The sequence below is a fragment of the Tiliqua scincoides genome, chromosome 12 (assembly GCF_035046505.1).
Source record: "Tiliqua scincoides isolate rTilSci1 chromosome 12, rTilSci1.hap2, whole genome shotgun sequence".
Taxonomy (NCBI): domain Eukaryota; kingdom Metazoa; phylum Chordata; class Lepidosauria; order Squamata; family Scincidae; genus Tiliqua; species Tiliqua scincoides.
The window spans coordinates 10,671,651-10,693,607 of record NC_089832.1 but is presented as its reverse complement, the minus strand read 5'-3'; positions in this window follow the sequence as shown (position 1 = coordinate 10,693,607).

The following is a 21,957-nucleotide window of genomic DNA, read 5'->3' as shown; positions in this document are numbered from 1 at the left end:
TACAATAGCTCAAGGCCTATAAAAAGCCTTGTATAAAGGAAGGTTGGCCTTTCCTTTGCTGCCGCTACTGCATCACAGACGAGAAACAAGAAGCAGTGGAAGGAGCCCTCATCCCACAGCTCACGTGAGAGGTCAAACAGTCACACTCACACTGAGAGCAGTTGCGTCAGGCCAGGGTGGGCTCCAACAAATCTCTGGAGGGCCAGAGGCTCATTGGAGACTGGGGGCTCCCTGAGGGCTGCATTGAGAGGCCTCAAGGGCCGCAAATGGCCCCAGGGCCGGGGTTTGGGCACCTCCGGCCTAAATTATCTACCTGGCACAGATCCAAGATCAGGAGGGAGGTTAGGATTCGGCCTATTCTCCCCCAGCCCTGAAACACCTTCAGACCAAGTCCAAATATTAGTTTTCCCCTTAGTACTTGCATATACACACTCCTCCCCTTCTCCGGAATAATATTGGGTGGCATCTAGTCATGGTGGCTATATCCTATCCCCAGGTTCTGCAGGATTCATTCATGCACTCATTTTTTCCTTTCACATTTTTTGTACCATACTTCCCTCCAAGGAGCTCAGGGTGATGTACATGGTTCTTCCCCCCCCCCCCGTCTGTCCTCACAACAATCCTGTGAGGTAGGTGAAGCCAAGAGATGATGACTGGCCAAGGTCACCCAAGAAGCCTCATAGCAGAATGGGTCTTTGAACCTGGATTTTTGAGGTCTAAATTTGACATGAAAACCACTACACCAGTGAGGGGGGAGGAGGCTGCCTCCGGGGCTGCACACGTTTACTTGAGCTCCGTCTAAAAACTTCCTTTTTTCCTGTTTATGAGTGCCTTCTTACAATATTTTCTTTTCTGCGGCACCTCTGAATGCAGTTTTGCAAGCCAAGTGTTTTGGTTTGCAAATGTCCCTATTGGGGATAAGAAATCAGCTTTTATCTGTAAGTATGAAGAAACGAAGTAAACGACAGAGAACCAGCCCAGCTGCCTCCGGGGAAACCGCCCTGAAGAAGAAACGCAGCGTCAAGGTCTCTAAACAGCTGCTGTTATCGGAATGTCCACTTAATCATGGAAAAGTGAGTAAGACTGTGGAATTAATCTCAGAGGGTGCTGAGGTGGTAGAAGAAGGGAGTCAAACATTAAGTCAACATTAAGAGAGGAGTGAGACGCCATTATCCTCCGGTGTTTTCAAGGGGGCGGTGAAATCCAGCTCTGTGTGTAATGCAGCTACCAGCACAGATAATTTGGAATGGATAGGTCTCAAGGAACTGAAAGCCCTGTCTGGCAAACAATGTGCTCTTATCTCACAAACTCTGCTTACTATCTTCAGAGGCCAGCAGGCTATGGCCTGTAAGTTAGAGGCTTTGTGTCGTCAGTTGAAAACACTCACAGTGAAGGACAGGCCTCCCTGTGTGGGTGACATTCCTGCTGTTTCCTCAACGTCGGAAGTGAAGACGGGAAGAAGATTGCAACCTTGCAAGATCTCCCTCTCCATTTTTCAAAGCCAGCTAAACTATGGCAGATGACACACAAAATTCAGAGCAAAATCTTCTCTGAGCAGTCTTCTACGCTGTGATTTGCATGAAGTGGACTTGCAGAATGTGACCAAATTAAGGTCTTCTCCCAATTGGCAAAATATCCTGCTGTCTTTTCGACAGGATGTTATACCTCAAATGCTTCTTAAGTCATCTTCTCTTTTACATCATTTTGGAATACGACCTAAGAAAGTCTATTATGAACCTCCCATTATTGCTTTTACCCAATCTCAGGGAGTTAGACATCCCGATACAGTTAGGGCAGAGGTTTCTCCTATTAGGCCTAGAACTTTTGAGCATCTGGATTCACAACTCTTGGACCCCACTTCTGAATTTCAATTGAAAGAGTCATTTTCAGAGCTAGCTTTGCTAGAACAGGAGCATTTGATTTCTGCCTTGAAAGAGCTGGTGCAAGACTTTGAAAACATACAAGACACATCAGCTTCTACTCCTTTCCAGAAACAGGATGTTTCTCCAGAAGATTCGATGGATATGGAGGTAGCTGCGTAGCAACCTACTCCTAGGACTCTTCATCCAGACCTACAGTGTCTAATGGACTTTAAAGAACAGTCCATGATATCTTCTCTTTCTTCAACTTCTCTGTTACTCCCTTCTCAGGTTGGAGAGAATACCCTGGATGAAGTAAAGTCTGCGTCTGTTGCCCATGGCTTGGTGCTCCTATCTGCACAAAGTGGATGTCAAACCCCTGGATTAATAGAAACTGATATTTTACAGCAAAGTCATCTATCTAGTAATTTGACTGTGTTGGAAGCTGATGAACCTTCATCTGGCAATGATCAGACAATTTTGGATTATCCAGCTCAGGGTACTCAGTGTTCTCCAAAAACTGCAAACTTGTATCCTGTTGTGGAGTTGGGCTCAAGTCCAGTTGGGATCCAAAGAGTTTCCAATGGGGTTCCCTGTAGAAATGTGGGGGCTGTGACCCCAGTATTGAATCCCTGTGTGGCAGCCGATATTAGTTTTACCATCTCCTTTGTTGCAAATAGTCAGGCTCCTTCAGTGGGTATTTGACCCGAGTGCAGCTAATGTACTTCATCTTGTTTCATGGAATGTGGCGGGGTGGGCCGGGAAATTTGGGCAGTCTGATTTTTTTGATTTTGTCAAGAAATGGGATGTTTTATGTTTTCAGGAAGTCTGGCTTTCCTCTTCCCCCTCCCCCCCAAGTAGATGCTTTAGAGCTTTCTTGACCCCGGCGGTCCCTGGTTTGGGAAGGGGCAGACTTAAGGGGGGATTACTTTCATTGGTTTCTACGAATTTGTCTATTGTAGTGGGATCCTTGCCTGCTTTTGACCGTTATACTCTGGTGGTAAAACTTAATTTACAGCCAATTCCCTTAATTTTGGTAAATGTGTACTTTCCGCCACTTGTGGGTTTAACCACCTTAAGGCAAATATGGATCAATTTTAAGCATCTCGGGGAGATCCAAGAGGCATATCCTTCTGCTCAGGTGGTCATTTTGGGGGATTTTAATGCTAAAATGGGCAGAAATGATTTGGAACTTTTTACAAAATTTGGAGCTTTCCCCCCGTCTTTTTCTGACCCTCCTCCATTGCGCAAACGTGTTTCTAACGATTGTAGGTGTAATCGTCAGGACTTATTTTTGGCCCAATGCTGCATAAAGCAAGATCTAATAATCCTTAACGGCTCATGGCCAGAGGATCACCCAGCAGTGTGTTCCTTTTGGAAGGGGACTAAACCCTCACTTCTAGATTATGTGGCTATTTCTAGGTCGTTGCTACCAGATTTGTTGGATTTTAGGGTACTCAGTAGATCAGAGAGCGACCATCTCCCTTTATCGCTCAAATTGTCAACAGTTGAGCAGTTTAAGTCAAGAGAGATCCATCACCCTACTGACCATTTAGGTCCTGTGACAAGTTGTGTGAAATGGACCAGTCATGTTAGTGCTAAAATTCAAGGGCTTTTGAGTTGTGAGCGGGTAATGGGCTTTAGGGATGCAATTATAGCTAAGGAAGGTGATCCTTTGTCACATTATAATAATGTTGTTGCTGCCTTAAAACCTTTTTAAAGTAATTATATGCGCAACAATATTAGTCTGAGAAGTAGATCTTATGATTCTGTAGACTGGTACATACAGTCTAGACTGTATACATACAGAAGTAGACTGGTATGATTCTGAATGTAGGATCCTGAAGAAGCAGGTTACTGCTGCTTTGATTATGGCGAGAGAATCTCAATTGGAGGTTCATTATGTGCATTTAAAAAAATTAAAAAAACAATTTAAGGAAACTATTAAATTTAAGAAGGAAATCTTTATAAAGAAAAATTGGGAAGATTTAATTAGTGCAGCTAATCAGAAAAATACATCTCTCTTCTGGCACATAATTAATCCACTACTGAAGGTGTTTCCCTCGGGAGCCCCAAATTATATTACAGCATCAGAATGGGTGGAACATTTTCAGGGGATTTATGCATCGGAAGAACCCCCTTGTCCAGATTTAAGATCTAAATTACTAGCTGAAGATCTTCCATCTTGGGAACCTGTAACCAGTGAGGAGGTTGTCTCTCTTATTAGGAGAGTTAAAAGTGGAAAAGCTCCAGGGGAAGATTTTATTAGAAGTGATTTGCTTAAAGAACATCAGGATTGGTGGGCTCCAACTTTGGCTGCCCTATTTTCGTATATTGATGAAACAGCCAATATGCCTTCTGATTGGGGTTGGGCGATTATAGTTCCCATTTATAAAAAAGGAGGTCATGAAATTCCCTCAAATTACAGGCCTATTAGCTTGCTCAATGTCATCAGTAAAATTTATGCCTTGCATCTGAGAGAGAAGCTATTGGCCTGGATGGAATCTCAAGACATTATAGCCGATATTCAGGCAGTCTTTTGCCCTGGAAGATCACACCTTGATCAGACTTTAGTGCTGCAATTTCTTGTCGAAAAACATCTGGCCACTAGGGGTTCTAGACTTTTTTGCAGCCTTTGTTGATTTCAAGGCTGCTTTTGACCTAATTCCTAGATCAAGGCTATGGGATAAGTTTGCAGCCTCGTCCATTGACCGTCGATTATTGCTGCTTATGGTTAGCTTGTACAGCAATTCTGGCATAAGGATTAGGTGTTCATCTAATGGTCATCTAACAAATCCAATTTTGGTTAATAAAGGGGTTAGACAGGGTTGTGTTCTTGCCCCCCTCTTATTTAACTTTTATATAAATTCATTGATCACTTCTTTTGATGATCTGGCCTTACATCCTCCAAAGCTTGCTGATCGTCATGTTCCTGTTTTGGCATATGCCGACGATGTGCTTATATTATCAAGAACACAGGTCGGCATGAGGAGGGCTCTTCGCCATCTAGCCCTGGTCAGTTCACAGGGGGAATTAATTATAAATTCTGATAAAAAACAAAGGTGCTGGTTTTTGCTAGACGTTATAAGGCCTTTCGATGGCTCCTAAATGGGAAACCCATTGAGCAGGTTAAAATAATAAAATACCTGGGGGAGGTTGAATACCTTCAAGGAGGCTGTTTGGCCCACAAAAACTATGTCAGTCAATCAGCTCAGAAAATATCTGGTGCCATTTATCGTTTTTATTCATCCAAAGGCGCCAAATTTCTCCCTGCAGCTTTAAGGCTGCACACTGCTAAAACTAGGGTTCAATTGCTCTATGGCTCTGAGATCGCCCCATATTTAAATACCAGGTCTTTGGAGGTGATCCAGACCAAATTTTTGCGCCAATTGATGTATGTTCCCCGATGTGTGCCAAACACTGTGGTCAGGTTGGAATCCGGTACCCCAAGTATAGAGATGTCGATGTGGCTAAATGCCTTACATTATTTTTTGAAGATTCTCTCGCGACAGGATAACTTTACTTATTTGATCTTTTTGTAGGCACCTGGGGAAAAAGGTGCTTGGATAATTTCAAACTCTGCAATCTCTCCCCAGAGTCTTTAATGATGATGAGCCCGGGAGACGCAAAAGAAATTTTGCGTCAGAGGTTGGTAGACCTTGAATTGAGATCTGCGAGAGCCAGACTTTCAGTGTATGTTTTTCTTGGGGATCAAGCTCTTGCATTTTCTCCTGCTAGATATTTTTATAATATTGTTATACCTAAATTTAGGATTGCTTTTACTAAAGCTAGGTGTAATGCACTTTTATCAGCAGTTCTTTTGGGGCGTTATGCAAGGCGTCCCTATTCAGAGAGACTGTGCCCCTGCCCTCAAAATGTGGTGGAGACAACTGCCCACATTGTTTTGCAATGTCCATACTATGACGATTTGAGATCTAAATTTATCTCCCCGATCTTCGGTATTGAAACGGGGATGCAGGTGGAGGAGCAGCTTGCTTTTCTGCTTTCTGATGTTTACTCGGATATATCACTCAGGGTTGCCCGCTTCTGTTATGCTGCACAGTTGGTAAGGAAGAAAATTGAGAGTGTAAATCTCTGATTTTATGATTTTACATATGTGTAATGGGGTGTTGGTTTTAATTCTGTGTATTTTGTTACGAGCTGGTCGGATGACCGTAAATAAAGTATCTATCTATCTATCACTACACCAGTGGTTCTCAAACTTTTTGCACCTGGACCCACTTTTTAGAATGAGAATCTGTCAGGACCCACCGGAAGTGATGTCATGCCCAGAAGTGACGTCATCAAGCAGGAAAATTTTTTACAATCCTAGGCTGCAACCTACACTTATCCCACACTTATCCAGGAGTAAGTCCCATTGACTATCATTGTTAAAAGCATATACATAGTGGCTTGTACAGATGTGTCACATTTCCCCAAATACAGTCACAGACCATGGCAGCATCAAGTCTAATCTATTAAAAATAAAATATTGAAATGAATGGGGACCCACCTGAAATTGTCTCACAACCCATCTAGTGTGCCCCAACCCACAGTTTGAGAAACATGGCACCATCCTGGCTCTCAGTTCAGTTTTCTGTATATCATTTGCAAAAGAACAATGACGGGAGAGGAGGATGCCTTCATCTGCTCCTTGCAGGCGACCCAGAGGCAACTGGTGGGCAACTGTGAGAAGCAGTATGCTGGATTAGATGGTGGCAGGGTTCATCTTCTGTTATGAACTGGTAAAGTTCCTGTTAGAACATCTTTTCTTATTACCCCCGACCCCCCAAATAAGACGCCAGGCTGAGGTTTCTTGGGTTGAACTAGGGCCACTTTATTAACAACAACAACAACACAAACAGCAGCAGGGCTAGATGGGGCCAGGGGGCTAGCCCCCCGGTGTGCGGGGGCCTAAAATTGGGGGAAACGGACCTAGCCGTCTACCTCCCCTGGGGCCCAAGGGCGAACCAACTGACATGGGCTGCCACCAGTCGATCACCAGTCGATCAACTGCCACCAGTCGATCACCAGCCTGTCTACATCACCCCCCAAAGGGGGCAGGGGAGCTGGCCAGCTGGCTCGCTGGGCAAACCATGCAAGCGTAGCCAGACCAGTCAGGGGGGTTTGCCAGCCTACCTCTTCGAGCCGGCTAGGCATCATGTGGGCAGTTCTGGCTCGCCCCCCTTGACCTTGCTGCCCTGGATGGACACCGAGTTGCCCTACCTACCCCGCCCCGCACGCATCACGCCAAGTGACTGGAGGAAAGAGATCCTATCAAAACCACACCTCCCACTACAGCAGTCTGGGGTAGGCGAAAAAACTGACACCTACGGCCAATCAAGGTGCCAGCAAAAAATTCCTACCCGGCCCTGCGAGAGCGACCAGCTAATCTCAGACTGTGCAAAGGGAGGGTGGGTGGGGTTGCTGCTGCACCCCTGAGGGAGCTCCTGCGGGTGGGAATCACCCGCGTGAGCTCGGCCCCCACCGTGCCAAGCTGCGCGGACCAATGGGAGCCTGCCTCCTCAGCCTGCCCACATGAGGTGGGGCAGGGCAGTGGTCTTTCTGTGTGTCAATGAGAAGATATTTTGCTCTTTGGTTTCACCAGTCATCCATTAATGCTCTAACATAAGTAAGAGGTAAGAGAAAAAAAACGCAGGCTTCTATAATGAAATAATTAACTTGTTCTTAAAAAGTCACATTTTTGTAGCCAATTAGTACATAATGTAAATTAATTTCCTTTTTGGCATGTAAAAGGAATGGTTGGGGGAGTGTGGAATCAACAAAAAAAAATTACTAAACTTCTGTAATTGTGCCCAACACATGTTCAGATTATTTTTACCTTCCCAAAGCTTTGTAAGGGATTTTTTTTTTAACATTGGTACACATCAGAATTACATAATTGCACATTATAATTACCAATTACATGTATTTACAGTAATTACATAATTAGATGCAATTACATTAATTATGCTAACAATGAAACATCTAAAGAAGTATGGAAAAGCAAGAACATTCCCACAAATTGAAGGGAATACACTGCTATTCAGAATGTGGGTAGAAAGGGAGCTCAAGAAATCTACCATTAGCAGTGCTGAGGCACTAGTCAGACTTGATTGTTATTGTTTAGTGCGAAGTTTGAAAAACATATTTTCCCCTAAGACCCCAAATAATACTTGATTATGAACATGGAGGTCTTTGGAGAGTCATGTACCCATATTCACCTAGCCAACAAGAGCTAAGTAAAATACACTGTGGAAAGAAAGGAGACAAAATGAATTAGAGAGCTTAATTCAGTCTTTCATGGCATTTTTTAAAAATAAAAATAGAATCCTGAGAGCTACTAAATTTCCAAAGTAAGAATGACAGGGCAGAATTTTCATTTCATAAATGAACAGGTCAGAATTGGGCCCATTTGGTTTCCTTTTTATTTATTTTTTATTCTCCTTTGCGAACTTAGCGGGAAGAATATCCCATTGAACTCAGTGGGGCTTCCTTCTGCGTAGACATAGATAGGCTTGGGCTGTGAATCAACCAGATGGGATGGGTGAGTGTATGTGTGCCTGCCTGTCAATCTAGATGTGTCATTTCCTCCATTAATGTAAATGGCCACTATCCAAGATTGAATGGCAGCCTTAAAGCAATAATTAAATAAATTGTGTATATGTGTTTTTGAATGAAATGCACACAAAAATTTGGTACCACTCTACATTTTAACTTTTGGGAGCTGAAGGCTGAGAAGGGTGGACTCTTTCCCTTGTTTTAAGCAGTTTTGATTTGAGCTAGCAAATGAAGTTATATGTGCATGAAAGTAGTTTGGTTAATACCAACGTGAGTTAATTTCAGAACACGGTGACATCCCAAGGGCACAATGACATCTCAATAATATCAGGAGTGGACTGCTGTCTAAATTCCAAATGTCTCTGTCTTGCTATTGCTGCTTAAACAGTGGCAGGGAAAAATAGAAGAGCTATTTCCTTCTGCCTCTTTCCCACTGCCCTCTATTTTTCCCCACTTTCTATCTCCCAGGCACCACAGGGAAACTACATGTCCCAGCATCATTATTTCTGCTGATACTTCTGTGCCCCAGAGAAGGTTGGGTGGGGGAGAACAAAGTCCCCCTACCATATCATTACTGCAACTTGGTAACACATTTTTGCCAAGCCCACAGGTGTACACATTTGATCGGTATTGTGTATATGTAACATTGGGCAGAAATGGTTTAATTAGTTGGGGAAGGAGAAGGAGGATTATAACTGGAGCTGGAAAAGATCTGGTTGACAATACTGACCCACTATGTGAGCATGTCAAATCATCTTCTAAAACTGGGTCTTCACAAAATTTGGTTAAGTCACTAGTGAGAAGAGGGCCGCATGTGTCCTTGGCATAATGGGCAGCCCAGTCCTGAGTTGCCTAGCGCCCAGGGCTGCAATGGTGCCAAAAATGGCTGCTGCTACATCCTGCATGCTCAGCGGGCACTGCTGGTGGCTCCTTGGGAGAAGGGGGCTTATGTCCCCTCCCCCGGGTATGGTAAGTAGTCCCACAATGGTGACCTGAAGGTTGGTGTAGAATTAAGACCTTCCACGTTGGGCAGGGAACCTGACACAGAGGCTCAGGGTCTGGTGGAGCAAAGCGTGACTGCTGAGTGGCAGAGCACCAGTGCTCCACCGGCACTAGCCCAGTGCCCAGTGCCAGCACTCCATCGGTGCTGAGGGCCGCAAATATGCCTTACTGCACATTTGCAATAGTGCGTGCTGGCAGTGAGTTGGTGTGCACTGTTTAGGATTGGGCCTTTAGTGTGCTGATGCAGTTTACAAATTCCAAAGTTCTTATCTCATTGAACTTTAATTCAGCATTTTGCTACAAGCCAGAGCTCAAATGAAGATGCCACTGACACCATGAGCCTGGGAGACCACCTCGTTCTCTACTCCTGTGAGATGAATGGGGAAATAAATGTTTTCTCTCTTTACTGTTAATAATACTGGCCTGTGCCCAATACTTTTCTGATAACACTTCACGAAACCTGACACTCAGCCTGCCCCGAAGTGATGAAGGCACACAAATTAAGTTGGGCTGTGCTGTCATTTTTCCCCCCTAGAAGTGGGTCAGTGCCTGCAGTGAACTAATTGCAAAACTGTCTTTTGCAGGAGTTGAAACTATTCAGTAGAGCATTCTTGGTGCTTCCATACAGCCCTTGTTCCTGAGTGAACAATAAGTCAGAAATCCATCTCCATTTACAAATCATCCATGCTCCTCTCGGCTGATGCCTCACGGTGACCCCTCATGTTCTATCACAACAATTTTTCCTAAGCGGAATTCCCACTGCCCAAACTGTTTGCTTAAACAAGTAGTGAATTTTTTGGGGGGAGGGGATCTAAAATGAGGATTTCAGTAGCCTTAATTCCTTGGATGTACCTTGAATCTAAAATGGGGATTTCAGTAGCCTTAATTCCTTGGATGTAATAATAATAATAATAATAATAATAATAATAATAATAATAATAATAATAATAATAATAATAATAATAATCTTTATTTTTATCCCGCCTTTCTCCCCAAAGGGACTCAAGGTGGCTTACAACATATAAAAACAGAATTTAAAAACAAATAAAAACATATTAACACATCATAAAAAACAGCAGTCAGAATAAAAAATAGGTAAAAAGAGCATAGAGCAGCAGCAAGTCATAAAAGAAACAGGCCTGTAAAAATATTAAAAGATGTTAAAAAGATGTTAAAAGGCCGAGAACTCAGAAGGCCTGTTTAAACAGAAGGGTCTTCAGGCCTCACCGAAAGGTCTCAAGAGAGGGAGCCATTCTTAAGTCAGGGGGAAGGGAGTTCTATAGCATTGGTGCCACTACTGAGAAGGCCCTATTTCTTGCAGCCGCCCCACGTACCTCCCTAGGCGGCGGCACTTGTAAAAAGTCCTTCTCTGATGACCTAAGAGGACGAGCCGGATTGTACGGGAGCAGGCGATCTCTAAGATACCCTGGTCCAGAGCAGTAAAGGTCAATACCAGCACCTTGAATTGGGCCCGGAAACGAATGGGCAGCCAATGCAGCCGCTGGAGAAGCGGACTGACAGAGTCGAACCGCCTACCTCCAGTAACCACACGGGCCGCCGCATTCTGCACTAGTTGCAGTTTCCGAACCGTCTTCAAGGGCAGCCCCACATAGAGCGCGTTACAGTAATCTAATCTTGATGTCACAGAGGCATGGATCACCGTGGCCAGGTCTGCACGATCCAAGTACGGCCGCAGCTTGGATCCTTGGATGTATAAAACAAAAATTCTACATGCTTTAAAAAATAATTTTGCTTTGCCAAAAGCAAAGTTTAAAGTGGCAAGAAATTAAAAAAAAAAAAAAATCAAACAAGCAACAATATACATATTTTCAGAAAACAAGAGAGAAGAAACATGGGCAATTCAATTCTAATGGGCTGCCCTGCTCATGGAATGTGTATTCAGCCAGCAGTGGGCTGCTGTAAAACAGCCATAAAGCATGCTGCCAGAGCGCCGGTGCAAATGTCAGAGCCTTCCAACATGTCACCAGACCACTGACCACTCCACCCCAGAGCAGGTAAGCCAGCAGGGGAAGTGGGACAAGGTTGGGGGAGACAGAATAGAGGAGAGGAAGGACGAAACTGGGAGAAGAGGGTGAAGGAACAGGGTTGGGGAGGCTGTGAGAGAGGGTGGAACTGGTGGTGACGGCACACGCCAGATCCCATCCTTCCTGACAGCAACTTCCCTGCTCCCTTTCTCTCCTCAGACTTGTGCCAGCTAAAGAGCTGGTACAGGTCCAAGGAGAATCTTTGTGGAGTGGGAGGCTTACAGAGGGATAAGGGGAATTAAATCTCGGCTGGACACAGCATGTGTCTTTTCAGCACAGTGGAGGGGGCATAGGTTTGACCTGAGAGACAAATAAACAGAAGAAGACTAGAAACGAGCATAACATTTTCAGCCTACACTGAAATCTTTGTAGGGAGGGCACCAGCTACACCTCCACTGCTAGGATGCTGGGGGCTACCATGGAGAAGGCCCTGTCATATGTCCTACCAGCTAAGCATCAGGCGGCAGTGGACATGCCAGAGAGCCTCCCTGGATAACCTATACTGATGACTATCTTCTCTACAGATGGCAAAGTTTTAGTTCCCCATAGACACACTTTTGCTTGTTGATTCATCCTCTACCATGACTGCAACTTTGAAAAGTCCAACAGCTCTGACTTCAGTGAGATGGATACCTGGGGGATGGATGCCTCATACTTCTGTAGCCCAAACTATGGGTTTAATTAGAATCCTCTTGCCTTTACGAACTGTGTTTTCCCAGTCAACAGTTTCCGGCATCAAAAAAGAGTGTCCTTGAGATAAAAAGTCAGGCCTATTGACTCTGAAGCACACTGTTTGACTTGGTGTTCAGGTATTCTGAAGGAGCAGCTCCCAATAATGAAAGACAAGATGCCGTCGGAGTTGTCTTAACTGACAGTGTCAGGTGGGTCGAAGCTATTGAACAGTTCCTATTAAATTAGCTTAGCTTCATCTCAGCTAGTTAAAGCTGGCAAGGTGACAAATTAGTTGCTTTTTGTATATAAAAGAGGAGAGCCGGGACGAGACAAACTGTTTGCCAGCATGGAGACAGCAGATAAGTCCCATCACAAGGTCAATAAGGAGCTGCCCATGGACAGACTGCAAATGTTTTGCTCCTGTCAATATGTTCAGCATCACCTTGTGAAATATTTATTCCTCAGACTGACAAGTTCATCGCTGCTAATAGAGACCAATAGTTAATTGGGATGCTTTATCTTAAATGGACATTCAAATATTTGTGCCTAGTTTTATTTCACACAGTGCTGGCACCAGAAAAGGAAAATGGGGGGAGGGGAATAAAAGGAGCAAAGTGCATCTCAGGGGAGCCAACTTTGGGTTACAAGATTGGTTTCTTAAACCATCTTTGCCCAATGTTGCATATATGCAACAGGGAGCAAATGTGTACACCTGTGGCAAAAATGGATCAAAGGGAAACAGAAAAGTATTTCATCTCAAGCTGTATGACATAGTAGCGAATCAGTCTTGCAAATCAGGACTGCCTCAGTTTTCTTCTTACCTATGCCATCAACTTACTAAGCCTTAAGCAAGCCTTAAGCAAGTGGCCTTAAGCAAGCCACTCCCTCTCGGCCTCAGTCTTACCATCTGCGAAATGGAGTTAATAGTACTTACTTGGTAAGGATCACATCAAGGCAAAACATGTGAAGTGTTTCTACCCAACACTACGTAGCAATTGAACCGTCATGATTTTCCCCTAGGGAACAGTAGACACTGAGAAAAAATCCCTAGCCCACAGAGCTGTATGCCCCAAGAAATTCTTTAAGGACATGAAATGACTTTTAAAACAGGTTTAAGACTGTATTCTAAATAATAATAATAATAATAATAATAATAATAATAATAATAATAATAATAATAGGTATTTATATACCGCCTTTCTTGGTCTTTATTCAAGACCAAGGTCTTTATTCAAGGCGGTTTACATAGGCAGGTTTTATTAAATCCCTATTAAATAGGGATTTTTACAATTTCAAAGAAGGTTCTTTCTTTCAAGAACGACTACATTCTACATTCAAGGTGTTTCATTCTGATCTGGCTTCGCATTCTGGCCTCCATCCTCCCCCGCTCAGAGCAGATGGAATTGCTTGGCTTCAGCTTGTCAGCTGCTCCAAGGTCGCACGGTGCCGGTGGCCTCGAACTGGCGACCTTGTGGATGTTATCTTCAGGCAGACGGAGGCTCTACCCTCTAGACCAGACCTTCTGACCTCATAAATCGTGAAGACTTATGAAATGGCCAAGGATGATAATTCCACCTTAATTCAGAGCCCCACTTATGTGGAACAGAAAGCTTAACTGTTAAAACTCATAATAGTCTAGGACTAGGTTACTTTTAAACTCAGCTTCTCCCATATAAACCTGCCTGAAAGATCACCCTTTGGGAGAGTGGTGTTTAAATTGTAGAATTGCCCCTCCTCCCCCTGAGAATTTGGCCATTATCTTTCTTCTTCAACATTTCTTGAACATTCAGATCCATCAACTGTTCAGCAGGCCTTTGAGTTGATTATTGCAACATTGACAGTTTGATTGATACATGGGAAGTTAGTCCCATTTGAGTCGATGGGGCTTACTCCCAGGAAAGTGTGGATAGGATTGGGCTGTCCAGAGGCTGTCCATTTCTGACACTAGAACATAAAACATAAAACTCCCTTGTGGTGAGTGCATAAAACATAAAACAGCTCACTCCCTTGTGGTGGGGGGACTTTGAAATTTCAATGCTGAAATCTATATTTCCAAATTCAAAGTTGGAAATCTGCAAATGTACTGGATTTCTGCAAAAAGTTGTCTGAGCCCGAAAGGAGGATTATATATATTTATTACCCAGGTTTTTTTCTTCTTCTTACTTATTTGGAATTGCCCTCCGCTCACATAATTTGGTCTTGATGGAACGTCTGCCTCTCTTTTACTCGAGGATGCGAAGGAAGAAGCTTTTTCCTCCTTGAGTACTAGAGGAGAAATGTCAATTGGGTTAAGACTCAGTAAGCAAGCAGATGCTTTGCAGCTGGTCTTTGGTGGCACATTTGCTTCTTTGTATGTACCAACGTGGTACGAGTAAGTAGCCATTTAACATATTAAGGAACTGGAAAGGCAGTCTGGCCTCATCAACATCCTGCTGCTGAAAACATGATCTTCTCTTTTAAATAAATAATCTGGAACAGTAAGTGCACCTGGTGGGCAAAGAACTGACATATCCGTTTAATGCGAACCTTCCGGCACCTGGATAATAAACTGATTCTGCAGCTTGCGCTGGGCATCTTGCAGGATGTGAAAAGGGAGGCCAGAAAATATAAGGCATAGTTGCTTTGTCTCCTTGCTTCAGTCACCCTTTGGGAATTACCACTTCTGCATCTTGGAAGCAGGAAATGTGGACAGTGTCACTGTTTCTAAATCCAGTTTTGAGAAACCAGGTATAAATTGTATATGTCAGGTGGCAGATAATGGGAAACAGCTACCGATATTTGGTAGCATCTCACCTCTAGCTGAAGCTAGAGGTGTGCCTGGTTGAGTGTGCCTGGTTGAGTGTGCAGATTCAATGCTGCAAATGAGAACAATATGTGGGGAAAGTGGCTCTTAGAAAATTCTGCTAGTGTTATACCAATGCTTTTTACTTCTCTTGGAATGGCTCGGTTATTTTACCAAAGAATTTTAGAATATACGTGTATAATGTGCAGAGGATGAAACTTGGTGAAAGTACTTATGCTTTCAGGACATAATAATGAAACGTAGGCTAAAAGATTAGCCTTTTTGTTTGCTGTTGCAAGACCAACAATCATTCATCTGATGGCACAAAAATGAGTAAGGGCTCAATCCTAACCCACTTTCCAGCACCAACATAAGGGCAATGCAGCTCCAAGGTAAGAGAATAAACATTCCCTTTCTTTGAGGAGGCCCATGAGTGCCATTCAACTGCAGGATGCAGCACATGCCCCATTAGCACTGCTATGCCAGTGCTGGAAAGTTGGTTAGGATTTGGTTAGGATTTGCCTAAGAGTCTGGTTCATGAGCTTATTATTATATGTATTGATTGATTATTGTTATTGTTGGATTATACTGATTTTCAACTAACTTTGTCCTTCAGAATGATCTACATAGCAAAGGGGATTGCTGTTGCAAAGGTGTTCACTATCATAAAAACACCAGCATACAAGAGGGGCATGCTGGGATGAATAGGGTCTATTGTCATTTAAGGAATGTACAGGTGGGGCCTCCATATCAGTGGATTCCCCAAGACCCATATTGAGCCACACTTGGACCAACCTGAGCTCTCAGCTCCAGTTGCCTTCAGAGGGCTTCCTGAAGCCTGCAGGGCTCCAGAAAGCCACCCCCAGGCAACCGGAGTACAGAAATAAGTAATCTGATGCTTCCATCACCTTATTTATTGCCTCAAACCCTGAGGCTTTTCACAAATCAGATAGCTGCTAATTGCCCTGCAAAAAGCTCAGTTTGCAATCATGTGTAAATATAGGGTGATACATGTTGGAACACCTTTTTTCTGGTTGTTTTTACGTGTAAATGAATAAAACTATTGTTTCTTTCCAGATTTTTTTTAAAAGTCTTGTAAACCTAGGTGGATCCCAGTAGAGTATCATTTAAAAAAAGTGCATCCAGGTGCTAAAAAGTTTGAAAACTGTTGCTCTAAGGCAGGGGTCTCAACTTTTCGGCTGAAGGGCCACATCAAATATCTGGCACAGTGTCAAGGGCAGGAAAAAAACTAAATATAAAATTTAAATAAATACATTTGAGTTGGAACTTAAATGAATGAATGAATTCAGATGTCCAGAATTTCTCCAAGCACCAGTACACCCCAATAAATAAAGCGCACACTTGAATGGACCCCTATTCCCCCACCCCACAAGTACAACTCTGGTTGTGTTTAGTCAACAAAATCAGAGGCTCTCAGAGGATCAGAGGTTGGCCGTGGGCCAGATAGAGACTCTCTGTGGGCTGCACCCAGCCCCAAGGCAGGGGTTTAGAGACCCCTGCTCTAAGGTACAGGGTCTGTACAGTATAGTTTACCAAATGGATGACAATTGAAGGGAATAATATATTCTTGGAAGAAGTGGATGGAAATCATTTGAGCAAGGAAACATTTTCTTTCTACGGATGGAGGTGACGGTAGCACAGCAGAAAGCTGAAGTCTGTCCATAGTGGCTGAAAGTATGCTGAAGTTACTTTTTGTTGACCAGGGGAATGCTGGACATAATGTGTTGGCTCTCTTGTTTTCAAAATGTTTCACAAGAACTTCCGTTTCCATGGCAGCTATGAATCTGAATGAAATATTCAGCCAAAGGACACAGAGCTTAATAGTCTGCATGTTAGCTTTGGAAGGCTTTGGTGTAGAACATCAAATGACCAGCCTTCTGTCCCAGAAATGAGAACTGCCAAGTGAATTTTCTACATGGCCATCACCCAATCAATATAAATGTAGGGATATTTTATGTTTGCACTCTATTTCTTATGCACAGATTCTTTGCTTGTTTGGTTGTGTTTTTTTTTGGATTGGCAACTCATGGCACATGCTGATTAAGTTGCAGACCCAACTGTTAAGACTCTTGCTTGAAAAATCTGATGCTGTTTGCCACTGAATCAAAGGAATGCAATGGTTAAATGCATTTGGTTAAATGCCAACAGAGACAAATATGGGATTAGAGGACCTATGTGCTAAAAATTATTTGAGCAACCCCTACCATCTGTCCTGATGCTCATTTTTATTCAGATGCCACTGCCAGGGCTGGTCCATCCATGAGGCCTTGAAGGCAATTGCTGCAGGTGGCAGATTAGTGGGGACACCTGCTACCCTTGCCCACTGCTCCTTCTTCCACTCCTTGGTTTTGAAAGAGAAGATGGGAATGGAATGGAAGAGGAGTGGAAAGGAGATGCTCCAAACCACTCCTCTCTTCTGCTTTCTCTCATTTTCATCATCCTTTCAGAATCCAGAGAGTGAGAGGAGCAGGAGTGGTGTGGGCAGGGGCTGATGTACCACTGGGTAAGGAAGGGGGTGTTTGGCATGGCAAAGCCAAGGAGGATGGTAGCATATGTCATGCCTTTTCAGGCACAGGGAGCATTGAACTGGTCCTGGGCATTATCTTCCAGTTGCTAAAGGTGGGCTTCATACCATGCTTGTTGATTTCCTGGAGAATTTCTTTCTTTCTTTCTTTCTTTCTTTCTTTCTTTCTTTCTTTCTTTCTTTCTTTCTTTCTTTCTTTCTTTCTTTCTTTCTTTCTTTCTTCAGTCCAGACATTTGTGCCCAGAACATGTATATTTATATTAAGTGCACTTTATATTGTTAAAACACAAAGGTAGGGTTAGGGCTAGAATAAGAATCTTAACATGTATAACATGGGGTTTCTTCTTCTTCTTCTTCTTCTTCTTCTTCTTCTTCTTATTCTTCTTCTTCTTCTTCTTCTTCTTCTTCTTCTTCTTATTATTATTATTATTATTAATAACAGTATTTATATACCGCTTTTCAACTAAAAGTTCACAAAGCAGTTTACAGAGAAAAATCAAATAACTAAATGGCTCCGTCCCAAAAGGGCTCACAATCTAAAAAGATGCCAAGGAATACCAGCAGACAGCCACTAGAACAGAAACTGCTGGGGTGAGGCAGGCCAGTTACTCTCCCCCTGCTAAAAAAAGGAGCACCCACTTGAAAAAGTGCCTCTTATACCCAGTTTGCTTGTTGTCCAGTTATAGTAGGATGGGAAAAAAAACCACAGACACAATTGACACCAATGACCAGGACACATTTAACCAGAGCACAAACATCCATCCTGATTCTGCCATTCTTTGCCTCCTTGTATGTAATCTATTAAATGCCGCTCTTCTGGGTGATAAGAATAGACAGAACATTGCTGGATGAGACCATACCCAATGTTCTGTTTTCAAGAGTAGCCAGACAGAATTATTCACCTATGTGAATCTCACAAGAAGAGTATGCCTTCTTGTGGATGAAGTCCTTGAGGATGAAGGCCTTCCCAGTTGTTTCTCCAACATTTGAGACTGGGAGAGTAGGAACTTGGAGGATCTGTTAAGCTAACAGCTATTGCCAGACTGATCTTCCATGGGATGTGAACTTTTCCTTTTTAAAAGCCATCTATGATCACTGCCAAATCTTAAGGTTATACGGCAATCCCCTCTAGTGTAATATGGGGATAGATGCCAATTATCCGTAGGCATTTCATTTATAAACAACATGAGTGCTCAAATGCAACAATGGCCATTCTTCAAGAAAAACTGAAAGAACAAGAGAAAGTAATTATGGCCTACTCAATGTGAATGAAGGTAGTAATGAAACTAACTCCCCCCTTCCTCCTCTTCCCTATTGTGTATTCTATCTTGGAGAAGACGTGTCGGTGTGTGGAATTTTATTTGAGTCTGACGGTGACATTAATATCCCTAGACGCCTGATAGATTTTCAGTCTATTGTTTTATTCATTCCGTTGACCACCTTTGTGCAGCCTGACAGCAGTGCACTTATTAAGTCATGAGTTATCTACAAGATTTTGTCCAACTGCTGCATCCAGAAGTTTTGTGTATGTGTTGTGAATTTGTTGAGAGAGTTGAAAATGTTTTTGGGTGTGGAACTCAGCTTCCTGAGAAACTTAGGGCCAACTAGAAGATGGACCTTTCATTTAATTAAATCTTGCATTTTTGTATATAATTGGCAACTTTTAAACTGATCCCTGGGGGAAGGCCGACAGGAGCCGAGGGGCATCCGGTTCGGGACTCCTCATCCCTATGGGATGAGGATGGGGAGGTTAGAGAACAACAAGACAAAGGCAGGGTAGGAGAAGAAATTGGGAAAGGTAGTGTGATGGACGGTTTGGCACAATGAGAGGATGCGGGGACAAAGGAGCGAATAAGCAGCCCGTCCTAGGGCATTCCATGTACAAATGCTTTTATGTGAATGCCCGAAGTCTACGAGCAAAGGTGGGAGAACTGGAATGTCTGGTGATAAGGGAAAACATTGACAAAGTGGGCATAACGGAAACCTGGTGGAATGCGGAGAATCAGTGGGATACTGCAATCCCGGGCTATAAACTCTACAGGAGGGACAGGCAGGGGTGTGTTGGAGGTGGGGTGGCCCTTTATGTTAAGGAAGGGATAGAATCCAGCAAAGTAGAGATTGAAGGTGGGTCCGACTCCACTGTAGAATCTCTGTGGGTTAAATTACCAGGCTTGTGCAGCGATGTAATACTGGGGGCGTGCTATCGTCCTCCAGACCAGAAATCGGATGGGGACCTTGAACTGAGGAAACAGATCAGGGAGGTGACAAAGAGGGACAGGGTTGTAATCATGGGGGACTTCAATTATCCTCATATTGACTGGGTCAATTTGTGTTCTGGTCATGATAAGGAAACCGGATTTCTTGACGTGCTAAATGACTGTGGCTTAGAGCAGCTAGTCACGGAGGACACCACCAGAGGACAGGTGACTCTGGATTTAATATTGTGTGGTATGCAGGACCTGGTTAGAGATGTAAATGTTACTGAGCCATTGGGGAACAGTGATCATGCTGCGATCCGTTTTGACATGCACGTTGGGGGAAGAATATCAGGCAAATCTCTATCAAAAACCCTTGACTTCCGACGGGCAGACTTCCCCCAAATGAGGAGGCTGGTTAGAAGGAGGTTGAAAGGGAGGGTAAAAAGAGTCCAATCTCTCCAGAGTGCATGGAGGCTGCTTAAAACAACAGTAATAGAGGCCCAGCAGAGGTGTATACCGCAAAGAAAGAAGGGTTCCACTAAATCCAGGAGGGTGCCCGCATGGCTAACCAGCCAAGTTAGAGAGGCTGTAAAGGGCAAGGAAGCTTCCTTCTGTAAATGGAAGTCTTGCCCTAATGAGGAGAATAAAAAGGAACATAAACTGTGGCAAAAGAAATGTAAGAAGAAATACAGGAGGCCAAGCGGACTATGAGGAATGCATGGCCAGCAACATTAAGGGGAATAATAAAAGCTTCTTCAAATATGTTAGAAGCAGGAAACCCGCCAGAGAAGCGGTTGGCCCTCTGGATGGTGAGGGAGGGAACGGGGAGATAAAAGGAGACTTAGAGATGGCAGAGAAATTAAATGAGTTCTTTGCATCTGTCTTCACGGCAGAAGACCTCGGGCAGATACCGCTGCCCGAACGGCCCCTCCTGACCGAGGAGTTAAGTCAGATAGAGGTTAAAAGAAAAGATGTTTCAGACCTCATTGATAAATTAAAGATCAATAAGTCACTGGGCCCTAATGGCATCCACCCAAGAGTTATTAAGGAATTGAAGAATGAAGTTGCAGATCTCTTGACTAAGGTATGCAACTTGTCCCTCAAAACGGCCACGGTGCCAGAAGATTGGAGGATAGCAAATGTCATGCCTATTTTTAAAAAGGGAAAGAGGGGGGACCCGGGAAACTATAGGCCGGTCAGCCTAACATCCATACTGGGTAAGATGGTGGAATGCTTCATCAAAGATAGGCTCTCAAAACACATAGATGAACAGGCCTTGCTGAGGGAGAGTCAGCATGGCTTCTGTAAGGGTAAGTCTTACCTACGAACCTTATAGAATTCTTTGAAAAGGTCAACAGGCATGTGGATGTGGGAGAACCTGTGGAATATCTGGACTTTCAGAAGGCGTTTGACATGGTCCTTCACCAAAGGCTACTGAAAAAACTCCATAGTCAGGGAATTAGAGGACAGGTCCTCTCATGGATTGAGAACTGGTTGGAGGCCAGGAAGCAGAGAGTGGGTGTCAATGGGCAATTTTCACAATGGAGAGAGGTGAAAAGCGGTGTGCCCCAAGGATCTGTCCTGGGACCGGTGCTTTTCAACCTCTTCATAAATGACCTGGAGACAGGGTTGAGCAATGAAGTGGCTTAGTTTGCAGACGACACCAAATTTTTCCGAGTGGTGAAGACCAGAAGTGATTGTGAGGAGCTCCAGAAGGATCTCTCCAGACTGGCAGAATGGGCAGCAAAATGGCAGATGCGCTTCAATGTCAGTATGTGTAAAGTCATGCACATTGGGGCAAAAAATCAAATCTTCACATATAGGCTGATGGGTTCTGAGCTGTCTGTGACAGATCAGGAGAGAGATCTAGGGGTGGTGGTGGACAGGTCGATGAAAGTGTCGACCCAATGTGCGGCGGCAGTGAAGAAGGCCAATTCTGTGCTTGGGATCATTAGGAAGGGTATTGAGAACAAAACGGCTAGTATTATAATGCCGTTGTATAAATCTATAGTAAGGCCACACCTGGAGTATTGTGTCCAGTTCTGGTCGCCGCATCTCAAAAAAGACATAGTGGAAATGGAAAAGGTGCAAAAGAGAGCGACTAAGATGATTACGGGGCTGGGGCACCATCCTTATGAGGAAAGGCTATGGCGTTTGGGCCTCTTCAGCCTAGAAAAGAGGCGCCTGAGGGGGGACATGATTGAGACATACAAAATTATGCAGGAGATGGACAGAGTGGATAGGGAGATGCTCTTTACACTCTCACATAACACCAGAACCAGGGGACATCCAC